General features: G+C 48.9%; 1 long non-coding RNA gene across 1 annotated transcript; it reads right to left on the bottom strand.

Moving 5' to 3' along the window:
* Positions 1–320: 320 nt before the first annotated feature.
* Positions 321–6,730, bottom strand: LOC102242932. The gene is made up of 3 exons (XR_314413.1): positions 6,509–6,730; positions 2,510–2,582; positions 321–1,866 (listed from the first exon to the last, which is right to left on the bottom strand). It is a non-coding gene; the product is annotated as an uncharacterized LOC102242932 (long non-coding RNA).
* Positions 6,731–8,673: the final 1,943 nt, after the last annotated feature.

Raw genomic sequence — 8,673 nt, 5'->3', positions numbered from 1 at the left:
TTCCCAGCATTCCCACCAGGGTCCCTGCCCTCTATTTCGCCCCTGGAGTTCTTCTCTGTTTTCCCAAGCCAGGCCTCTGTGCTTGAATCAGGAAGAAATGGGAGGCCCGGCCGGGTGGCTCAGTGATTGAGCATCATCCTCTGAACCAGGAGGTCATGGCTTGGTTCCCAGTCAGGACACAGGCCTGGGTTGTGGGCTCGATCCCCTGTGTGGGGCATGCAGGAGGCAGTTGATCCATGGTTCTCTCTCATCATTGATTTCTCTCTCTCTCTCTTTCTTTCTCTCTCTCTCTCCCTCCTTCCTCTCTCTCTAAAAATCAATAAAAACATTTTTTTAAAAAAAGGAAGAAGAAACAGAAGGAAGAGAGAGGCATAGAGGCATGGGCTACATGGGGCTGACCAGAGACTTTGAAACGGAGAGATGTCAGTGACTCTGTGAATGCTGGGAGAATTATGTGACAAAGCAAAGAAGGTTTCGACTTCATAGTGAAGAAACACAAATTAGGAAATGAATTATTTTTAAATCACTCATAGGTTCCTAAGTTCTCCTGGCGATGGTAGACTGTTCCACTCAAGGACAGGACTCACCGTTGACTCTCCCCACAGACACTGGGCATAGCAAAGCCTGCGATGATCCTTGGACACAGACTGTGAAGAGGATAGTGCCGATCAGGAATGTGGGGAATCACACTCTGTCTGTGTCCACCATCTTCACCTACACTGACTGACAGCCGTGACAGCCCATTGTGGGTCCGCACACTGAGCTGAGTCCTAGTGGTTACTCATTGATGGGACCCAGCCATACAGTTGGCCCGGACTGTTACTTGTCACAGTGCCAGCCAAGCTTCATTCTTTTCCATGGACTGTTTAGATTTTGGAAGAAGGCAAATATAACATCTTTTTTCTGTCTCCCAACTTCCTGGGCACCTTGGGCACCTGCTGCCTCCTCCCCAGCCTCCTCCAACTTGTGCTGTAAATTGCAGGCGGTGATGCTGATCCACAGACTGGCTCCTCACCAGAGTCAGGATGTGGCGTAGTGGAGAGATCACTTACGATGCCACAGAGGGTTCATGGCCTGGACAGGAACAGTGAGCAGGAAGACAGGAAATAGTCACTTCATCCCAGGCTCTACCTCGGAGCGTGCGCCTTCTGACCTGCCATTGAGATTCCTTTCTGGGTAGCCTCTGTACTGTGCTTTCTTCCTGCATGTTCCCAACACCACCCCAAGCCTGTGCTACCCCCAAAGCTCCTTCCCCATGGCAGCGGTAGGCCCAGGACCAAGCCCTGTCCTCACATCACTCGCCCACTACAGTGAATTCTCTCCTGTGCACACTCCCTGAGGTTTCTAAGGAAACCACAACTTCCCTTCCATGCAGGCAGAGAGTTCTGGAACTGACCACAGCCTTAAATTATGCTCCTTCTTGTGCTGACTCTTCAATGTGGGTGAGCTGTTGCACCTGGCTGGGTTTCAGTTTCTACATCTGTGGCTTGGGGCTGGTAACCCAGAGCGGTTCTCATGAAAATGCCCTGCAAAACTGAAAGCGGAACTTACACTTAATTCTTATCATTGATTCCCTCCCGACCACCCGTTCTGGGAAGACAATGTTCTAATCAACCCTGAAGACAAAATGATCCATATACAGACGTGAGTGTTGAGAGCTTTTATTTTGACCCGAGGAGCCACGCGCCAGGTCTTAGGGCCGGGCTCTCTCCCCCGGGCACTCTCATTGGTTCCTCTTTATGCGGCAGCAGATGGTGAAAGCTCGGCAGGGCCCCTGGATAGGCTTACAGTTTGGGGTGCCCCGCTTCAGGCAGATCCCACCCCGAAGGTAGCAGGGCCTTTCAAAATTGAGAGCCCCGGTGCTGTCTGCAAGAAGGAAGTGAAGTCTGTGTGAGGCTGGCATCCGGGGAGAGCTGAGACCTGCCTCCCCATCGGACGGGCCCATCCCTCCCAGCGAGCCACCAACCGTATCCGCTCTTCTCATCACCTCGCATCCTTCCACAAGATGCCACTGATACTGATACCGCCTCTGGCCATATTGTCCTTCCTGCCACGGGAACCTCTGGGCATGAACTGGGCAGGGAGGTGTGCTGAGTCTGTAATGACTGCCTACCGGTTCACCAGTTATCTCACCTGTCCCACCACACAAATCCCTCCTAGGAGAAGCCTTGCCCAGCTACACTCTCGGTCACTCCTGTGATCTGAGCGGCATGAGGTCTCTGTTCAGGGTCCATCTAATCTTTGTCTCCACTCCAGGTTACACTAACCAAGGGATTCAACTGAATTGGTTCTTAACCATCCAGGTCATTTGTGGGAAGGGGAGGCAAGTCGACCACTACCCATAGGACTTGCAGTGGCATAAAGACACACCACCAGCTCTCAGAGCTCTTCCAACTCCCCTGCGGTGAGCATGGGTGGAGGTGCCCGCTGGCAGCTCCTTGAGCCTGTGCTCCCAGCTCTGACTGAGGGGGTAGAAAGGGCAGTAAAGTTGGTATTTACCGGGCAGTACCTGGAGGATGGTAAGGAGAGCAGTGAGGAGGATGTGCAGGACTCTCATTGTCACTCACCACAGTTCCCGAGACCTGGGGAAGGGTCGGAGGACAAGGTCAGTGCCCGGGTTCTCTGTCCCAGGAACTCGCAGCTGCCAGGGATGAACATGAAGATCAGCGTCTCCCTGCCTGAGGCCCTGCTCCTCCCAACAGCACGGTGCTCTCGCTCCCTGTGCCCCAGGCGCCTGCCTTGCCCCAAGGCTCCTGAGAGGCCCCAGCGCAGGGATGGTGACAGGTGCGCCAGAGGCGTCTGAAGGTGAGTGGGAGCCGAGAGCCAGGCTGTGGCAAAGGGAGAAAAGGACGGTCCCTTGCAGGCGAGGAAGCTCCTCAGAGAAGATTCTGAGGCCAGGGCTCCTTACAAGAAAGATCCAGAATGGCAGGGGGTCAGTTCTAACCTCCCTAGAGGACCCATGTTAAAGGGAGAGAGTCCACACTGGTTAAAGATGAGTGGAAAAATGTACCTAATCATCTGTAGAATTTACTTTCATTTAAATCTATTATTTTTCTGATAATATTTCCATATTGAAAAATTCCAAATAATGAAGAAATGTAAAAGATAGATTTAATCCCCCTCTCTAGTTATAGCCACAATTTACAATTCAAAGTATTTCAGTTCTGTTACTTTACAAATAAAATTATGTAAATATTTATTTTAAATATAGAATCATACTTTATAGCCAGTTCTATTGCATTTTCCCCACTTAAATATTATCTTGGGAATTCTTGAATATCTATCCATTCAGATATACTTGTCTCATATATTTGCATGACTATACATATATCTTTAGAAATTTATGTAGCAATTACTTATGCATAAATTCCTAGGAATGGAGTGGGCACATATATGCATATTTCAAGTTGCAATGGGCATTTGCCCAATTGCCCACTCCAGAAACTGCTTGGCCACTTTATTGTCTCAGTGACAATGCACAAAAGCATCTTTTGACTGTTGATATTCCATCAATTCTGGTTATTGTCAATTGTTTTAATCTTTGAAAATCATATAAGTGAATAACATACTTTCTGCTTACTTTAATATCTCTTTTAAACATTATTACTGAGGTTGAGCATTTTAAAAATGTTCATTAGTTACTTTTATCTCTTACCTATCCATGCACTTTACCCATTTTTCTATTTTCCTATTTGTCTTTTCCTACTGATTTCTAAGGACTCCACGCACATGCCAGGTCATTATAAGGATTGTTTCTGGTTTCTTTTTACTTCATGCTTGCTCATCTAATAGCCCAAATTTACGGTGACCCTAAATGATACTTTTTACTCTGCTCATGTTTGTTTTTCGCTATAAGTACTTGTTTTGTCTGTATTTACCTATCTGTCTCTATTCCAGATCAGTTTTGTCCTTCGCCCTTTCTCTCCTGAGATGGAGCCTGTTCTGAAAAGCTGTGACAGACTTTAGTTCCCGGCAGTGACAGGACAATGTTTTCTCACCCCACCCAGCATTAGGGGCCTGCTGGGCCCACAGGAATTCGGCGCTCTCCTAGCCCAGTCTCTCATAACAGGCAACAGCTGAGTTCATGGCCCTGTTCCCTTAAAAAAATTGAGTCTTACATAGAAGAGAGATAAAATCATATGTGATTGGAAGGAATCGGAAGATGAGCAGGGTCACCCGGATGTTTTGTTTGTGTTTTTAAAAAAATATTATTTTTATTGATTTCAGAGAGGAAGTGAGAGAGAGAAACATCAATGATGAGATAGAATCATGGATCGGCTGCCTCCTGCACGGCCCCTACTGGGGATCAAGCCCACAACCCAGGCATGTGTCTTGATCGGGAATCGAACCATGACCTTTTAGTTCATAGGTTGACCCTCAAACACTGAGCCACGCCAGCCGGGCTACTCTGATGTTTTGAGAACAGTGGGACATCGGGAGAGAAAGATGGGACATTTTGCACTCAGAGCACCTGCGACCCAACCTGTCAGGTCGCAATGCCCAGGTTGTCCCGGGTCACAGCGTGGATTCTGGTCTCACCCGCGCTCCCAGCCAGCATGGCAAGACCTCCCTGCCCCAGCTCCTGGCACTCCTGGTGGTGGAAGCTCCCTCTCAGCCATTCTTCGCATTCACCATGACCACTCTCAATGCTTCACTCGTACAAAGTAACTTCTCGTTCCTTCATCACATCAAAACCAATTCTATTGCTTTACTAACACTGCATAGATGGTCCAGGTTTTATTTAAGAAAAATGCCATGGATGATGCAGTCTTTGTAAAAATAAAATCTCACCTTCCATGTTTTTGTTCTCTTTTCATGTCACATTGCTGTGCCCTTTAGGAAGGTCTTCATGGGAGCCCGGGATGTGTTCTGTAACAACTTTCCTCAGTAGTTTATGCTTTTCTTTCTTTTTGAGTCACATTCTTCTCTCATTGTACTTTATAATTGGCTACTATTTGCATAGAGAAAGATTTTGTGTAATAATTTTGTCACTTGCCCATGGGTCAAACTCTTATTTTTTTATTTTTGTGTGGTTACTTCTCAATGGTTTTTCGATCACCAAGTCACGACTTTGTAATAACAATTAGTCAACCTCCTGACCATGGGGTAGAGGCCTACAGTTTTCTTCTCTCATCGAATCACAGTGACTAATAATCTCTGGCCTTTGGAGACCACATAACCCACCTTTCACTTCACGGAGGAAGAGGCCGCAGCCAAACCACAGAGGTCACGGTCCTGTCACGCGGTCAGCCTGTGGCTGAGGCCCCTGACTTTGCAGAACTCTGGAACCACAATAAAAAATTCCCTGTCTGTCCCCATCCCCCAGTTTCTGCTCTTTTGTTTCTCTTACTCCTCCCTTCTCATATCAAAGATTGACTTCCTTAATATCCAAAAGAACCAAACAAGATTTTATCAAACATAGTTTTTTAAAAAGAAAGTTTTTTTTAAAAACAAATGCTTCAGTTGTTTTTTGTTAATGTGTTTTCTTCCGAAAAAAACTTTGATTGTTCTTCCAGGACATGATGAAGACTTTCAACTCATGCATTAAGTACAGGCTGCGGTGTCAGCCCATGTCTTGGGGGCTCAGAAATGGGGCAGCGTCCAGTGAAGGACCCAGGAGAATTTTAATGACAACACAGAACCCCGCATCTGTGACCCTCGGACTGCGTCTGCCACTCTTTTAGGGCCCAAAATCGAGCCAACTGAGTTCAAGTCTAGATTTTTTATTGAAAAGATAGAGCCAGAGAAAATCCACTTTGGGTCCAGAAATTTGGGCCACTACTGTTCATAAGCCCTGAGAGAAAGCTCTGGAACATGTAGGGATGGTGAGAGAAATTGTCAAATGTAAGGATGGCTGATATTTTTAAAGAAAGAAAATGGTAATGAAGGGAGGAAAGAAAGCAGAGGGGGGGGGGGGAGAGAGAGAGAGAGAGAGAGAGAGAGAGAGAGAGAGAGAGAGAGAGAAGGGGGGGAGAGAATGTGAAACTCTTACAAAAATTCTCCTCGCTTTTGGGGACAATAAAGGCCCTCATACCTGCTCCCCTGTGAGAGCCCAACCAGAAGGGCAGACGCCCCCAAGCAGGTGGCCAGGTGGCCCTGCCTTAGCGTCACTACTCTTCTTCCTGTTGAGAAAACAGCGCGGGCTGCTTCGTGCTCCCCACTCTCTGACCCAGGAGGCCTTACCCTAACTAGACAGGCCACGTGTACAGGAGGAACCGCTTCTCTGAAGCAAAGACAGAGCCACCTCGCCATCAGGACCAGCTGGTGCTCTGTCCCTGCTGACCCCCTGGTCACCATGAGATGACAAGGTTTTGAAAGCGCCAGCCTGGGTGTGTTTAGGCTTTGTCTCCTCGGCGCTGAGCCCTTTGGCATGAATCAGACGGAACAACTTTAGCCTAAAACCAGGAAACACTGTTCAAAAACCATGGAGCCCAGGATTCCAGAAGCCCCGACCGAGTTGGCTGAGGCCTCCCTTCTCTGTCTCAACGGCCCCGGCGCTGCTCCTTACCGGGAACCTGGGTCCCTCGGAGGCGGCTGTCCACTGCTGAGCATGCGCCAATCTGCCAACGTCCTGCTTCGTGTGAGAACCCGACAAACACCATCGCAAGCTCCCAGTAGTTTACTTTAGGTCAGTTTAAGTGAAACAGGTCGTCTGCATATGGAGGCCGGTGGGCCAGCCATGAATCCCAGGATCAGCCTCCCCGACCGGCATGGCTCAGTGGGTGAGCATCGACCTATGAACCGGGAGGTCACAGTTCTATTCCCAGTCAAGGGCACATGGGGGGATGAGGGGGTGGGGGAGCTTGATCCCCAGTAGGGGGAGTGCAGGAGGCAGCTGATCAATGATTCTTTCTCATCATTGATGCTTCTATCTCTCTCTCCCTCTCCCTTCCTCTCTCTGAAATCAATAAAAATGTATTTTTAAAAAAGTGCCCAAAGTTAAGTGCCATTGAGCCCTCGCCACCGGCATGGCATCATGCCAGGTGCCCTGGGTGGTCATTTCATCCTCAAAACCGTCATAGGACACTGCTCTATGGACGAGGCCATAGGACCGATGGTGGACACTCGCGTGGGACCCAAACTCATGTGAGTCCCACCTACGCGCACAGCACCTGCCTCTTCGCTTCATGCAGCCTGGATCCAGCCACGGAAATAGCTCAAGGAGCTTGAGAACATGACAAAGAAAAGAAAAAAGAAAACATGCACTAAGATTTTGGATTCCTAGGTTCTGGCTCTGCCCCTGACTTACAAGTCTCACCACCTGTCTGGGCCTCAGATCCCTCCTCAGCAACATCCCAAGTCCCCTCCTCAGTTCCGAGCCCTCTGGCTCCAGGTGCTGCTGAGAGGGTGCAGGTGCCGGAGGGCAGACGAGTGAAAGCGGGTGAGAATGAGGTGCTGGCCTCAGTGTAATGGGATGTTTTGCCGAACACTGTAGGGACTCAACACAGCCGGGCTTGACCTCCAGCCAGTCCCAAACCCTGCCCAGTCTGCACTCACCTCCTCTCCCTCCTGTAGGCAGCAGCCCGTTCACTCAGCTGATTCTTCATTCTCGGGTTGTTCCTGAAGGTGAGGCCAGTGGCCTGCTGGTGTTCTGCTCACACTGCAGCAAGCAAACCGGAGAAGCCACTGAGTGGGCGATTCCCAGCTGAGCTGCACGGTCCTGGCAGCCACCCAGGGACAATAACAGGCACCCATCGGCGCTGGTGAAGTGGGTTTGGCTAGCAGCAAACGTCTTCAGGGACAGGAGCCCCAGAGATGCCGGAGGTCAGCACAGTCCTGCTCCTCAGGAAGGTGACAGGGAAGTGACTCTCCCACCAAAAGCTCAGCGGGCACACGGGTGTCTCAGGGAATCTGGTGCTGCCTTAGTGAGCACCCAGGCCGGGGACTCTTTGTGTCACCAGGAGAGACTGAGACCATGAGAGCTGGAATACATGGAAAAGAGGGGAAGACGGGGAAAATGTGTTTCTATTAAATTGGGGGGCTTCGTTACAGCTACGATGGTGAATAAGTTTGAAACAAATGGGTTGAACGTGGCTTGGTTGGAAACAGCAAATAAATAACATTTGAAAATATGATTAAAAAGTGCTCACAAAAGGAACGTTCACACAACTCCCTCACTACACATTTTTGTCTCCTATTTTCTAATTTTTCTTCTCATTCTTCATCAAAACTCCAGGAAAGAGTGTCATTATTAGGCGAGTCCCCCATAAGTACTTCCCCACACAATGAAAACACACGTCACATGGGGGCAGGAGGTGAACTCACACAGGCTCAAAGCCCGGGGGTTAGCACTGCTGGCTCTGAACCCCCAAGCTGCCATGTGGCTGCACACAAGTTATTCAACCACCCCATGCTTCACTGCCTTCACTTGTAAAATACATGACAGAACCTACTTCACCAGGTCGATGGAACAAGTAGGGGGGTTAAGCCCATTGATACATGCTGGGAAAAGCAGGTGCTTGAAAACATTGATTCTCCTGATGGCGGTGGGGATGGAGGCTGGGCTGGGAGGCTGGGACGTGCATGGGAATGGAGGCCAGTGATAGGATGTTTTATGCAAATGCTGTGCCCTGCAGTGCTCTCTGTGCCACCATGCTCTTGATTTCTTTTTTTTTCTTTTTTTTTATTGCTTAAATTATTACAAAGAGTATTACATATTTCTCCTTTTTTTCC

The sequence above is a fragment of the Myotis brandtii genome, unplaced genomic scaffold (assembly GCF_000412655.1).
Source record: "Myotis brandtii unplaced genomic scaffold, ASM41265v1 scaffold651, whole genome shotgun sequence".
In the NCBI taxonomy this organism is placed as follows: domain Eukaryota; kingdom Metazoa; phylum Chordata; class Mammalia; order Chiroptera; family Vespertilionidae; genus Myotis; species Myotis brandtii.
Note: the sequence above shows the minus strand (reverse complement) of the source record. Positions and strands in the feature narration are given on the sequence as shown.